This window comes from Nicotiana attenuata, chromosome 1 (assembly GCF_001879085.1).
Source record: "Nicotiana attenuata strain UT chromosome 1, NIATTr2, whole genome shotgun sequence".
Taxonomy (NCBI): domain Eukaryota; kingdom Viridiplantae; phylum Streptophyta; class Magnoliopsida; order Solanales; family Solanaceae; genus Nicotiana; species Nicotiana attenuata.
In genome coordinates, this window is record NC_031989.1 from 51,814,070 (window position 1) to 51,817,277 (window position 3,208).

Genomic DNA, 3,208 nt, shown 5'->3' on the forward strand with positions numbered 1-3,208 from the left:
AAGCTCCTAAATGAGATCCAAAAAGCAAGTATCTCACTCTTCCTGAAAATAAAATCTGCACACACTGTGGTAAGACTGGCCATTACAAATATGAATGTAATGCAAAAGAAAAGGCCAGTCAAAGAAACAAAGCTTTTGTTCAAGGAAAGCATAAGCTGCCTAGTTGGGCAAGAAAGAATCTGATTCATCCTTTTTCCCATAGAAAGGGACCTAAACTAGTTTGGATTCCTAAGACTAACCCCTGGTTTCCTTTTGCAGGTCCAAGTGAAAGGGAAGAGCCAAATATGGTATATGGATAGTGGCTGCTCAAAACATATGACTGGGGACAAGGACCAGTTCCTTTCACTTGAGGACCTAAAAGGAGGTAATGTCTCCTTTGGTAATGGAAAGAAAGGTGAGATCATTGGGGTTGGAAAGGTAGGCAAAACAAATTCTCATTCTATAGAGAATGTCTACCTGATAGATGGCTTGAAATATATCTTAATAAGTGTGTCACAATTGTGTGACAGAGGTAACCTTGTGGCTTTTACCTCCACCAAATGCTTTGTGATTAACCTTACCACTGACAAGATTGTTTTGCAGGGAAAAAGAGTTAACAATATTTACATTGTAGATTTGTCAACTCTTTCAGAAAATGAACTCACTTGCTTAAGTGTGTTGGTTAATGATCCCCTTCTATGGCACAAAAGACTTGGTCATGCCAGTCTAAATCAGCTAAACAAATTAGTCTCCAAGGACTTGGTGGTAGGTTTACCTAATATCAAGTTCAAGGAAGACAAAATTTGTGAGGCATGTGCAAGGGGGAAGCAGGTAAAGACATCCTTCAAATCCAAGAAAATGGTAAGTACGTCCAAGACGTTGGAACTGGTTCATATGGATCTATGTGGTCCAATGAGAACCATGAGCAGAGGTGGAAAGAATTATATAATGGTGCTAGTTGATGACTATTCTAGATTCACCTGGGTTTTATTTCTAACTTCCAAAGATGAAGCATTTGACATGTTTTCTGCATTTGTTAGGAAGACTCAGAAACAATTAGGAAGCATCCATTAGGTCTGATCATGGAACTGAGTTTGAAATCTCTAAGTTTGCTGAATTTTGTGATGAAAATGGCATAGATCACAACTTCTCTGCCCCCAGGACTGCACAACAAAATGGAGTAGTTGAAAGGAAAAATAGAACTCTTGAGGATATGGCTAGAACAATGTTACTATCTAGCAAATTGCCTCACAGCTTCTGGGCAGAGGCTGTAAACACTGCATGTTACATCATAAATAGATGCATGACCAGACCTCTAGTAGAGAAGACTCCCTATGAGTTACTTAAAGGGAGAAAACCAAATATATCCCATCTTAGGGCATTTGGTTGCAAGTGCTATGTGCACAATAATGGAAAAGACTCCCTAGGAAAGTTTGATCCCAGAAGTGATGAGGGAGTATTCTTGGGATATTCTTCACATAGCAAAGCTTATAAAGTTTTTAATAAAAGAACTCTGTGTGTAGAAGAAAGTGGGCATGTCGTATTTGATGAAACTAACATTCTTTCTGAGAGACAGGAACATGAAGATGAAGCCATTGGACTGGTCAAAGACTTTGCTGAAGCATCAGCTCAAGTCAAAGTGACACCTGCAGAAGGAACAGGTAATGGAACAGGTTCTTACTTATAGGGCAACCTGACAGGGGGAAGAAATCAAAAGGGAATTGAAATAAACTCCTTGAAGGAACCTGTTTCTCATCAATTGCTGAAACATCCAGCAGAAGCCAGTTAGTTGTAAAACCTCACAAGTATCAAAGTTCTCATCCCATTGAGAACATTATCAGTGATCCAACTTCTGGAGTCAAAACCAGATCACAATTAAAGAATTTATGTGCTTTTGATGCTTTCTTATCTATCATTGAACCTAAAAATATTGTTGAGGCTTTGCAGGATGCAGATTGGGTGAATGCAATGCAGGATGAGCTAAACCAGTTTGAAAGAAGTCAAGTTTGGCACCTAGTTCCAAGACCCAAAGATAGATCAGTCATTGGCACTAAATGGGTCTTTAGGAACAAACTTGATGAAGATGGAACTGTCACAAGAAACAAGGCAAGGTTGGTGGTCCAAGGTTACAGCCAAGAGGAAGGAATAGACTATGATGAGACATTTGCTCCAGTTGCAAGACTAGAGGCAATCAGACTTCTCATAGCCTTTGCAGCACATATGGAATTCACTCTTCATCAAATGGATGTCAAAAGTGCCTTCCTTAATGGCTATTTGAAGGAAGAAGTGTTTGTGAAACAACCTCCAGGGTTTGAAAGCAAAGAATGTCCTGAACATGTGTACAAGCTGGACAAGGCTCTCTATGGACTCAAACAGGCACCAAGAGCATGGTATGAAAGATTGTCAAAATTCTTACTGGAGCATGGGTACAAGAGAGGTAAAATAGATAGTACCTTATTCTTAAGGGAAAAAGGTAAGGACCTTCTTGTTGTACAAATTTATGTTGATGACATAATCTTTGGGGCCACCACTGACAAGTTAAGCAAAGAGTTTGCAAAACTAATGGGAAGTGAATTTGAAATGAGCATGATNAGGAAAAATAGAACTCTTGAGGATATGGCTAGAACAATGTTACTATCTAGAAAATTGCCTCACAGCTTCTGGGCAGAGGCTGTAAACACTGCATGTTACATCATAAATAGATGCATGACCAGACCTCTAGTAGAGAAGACTCCCTATGAGTTACTTAAAGGGAGAAAACCAAATATATCCCATCTTAGGGCTTTTGGTTGCAAGTGCTATGTGCACAATAATGGAAAAGACTCCCTGGGAAAGTTTGATCCCAGAAGTGATGGGGGAGTATTCTTGGGATATTCTTCACATAGCAAAGCTTATAAAGTTTTTAATAAAAGAACTCTGTGTGTAGAAGAAAGTGTGCATGTAGTATTTGATGAAACTAACATTCTTTCTGAGAGACAGGAACATGAAGATGAAGCCATTGGACTGGTCAAAGACTTTGCTGAAGCATCAGCTCAAGTCAAAGTGACACCTGCAGAAGGAACGGGTAATGGAACAGGTTCTCCTTACAAGGCAACCTGACAGGGGAGAATCAAAGGGATAATGAATAACTCTGAAGACATGTTCATGAACCTGTCCCTCATCAAATTGCTGAAACATCTAGTAGAAGCCAGCTGGTTGTAAAAACCTCACAAGTATCAAAGTTCTCATC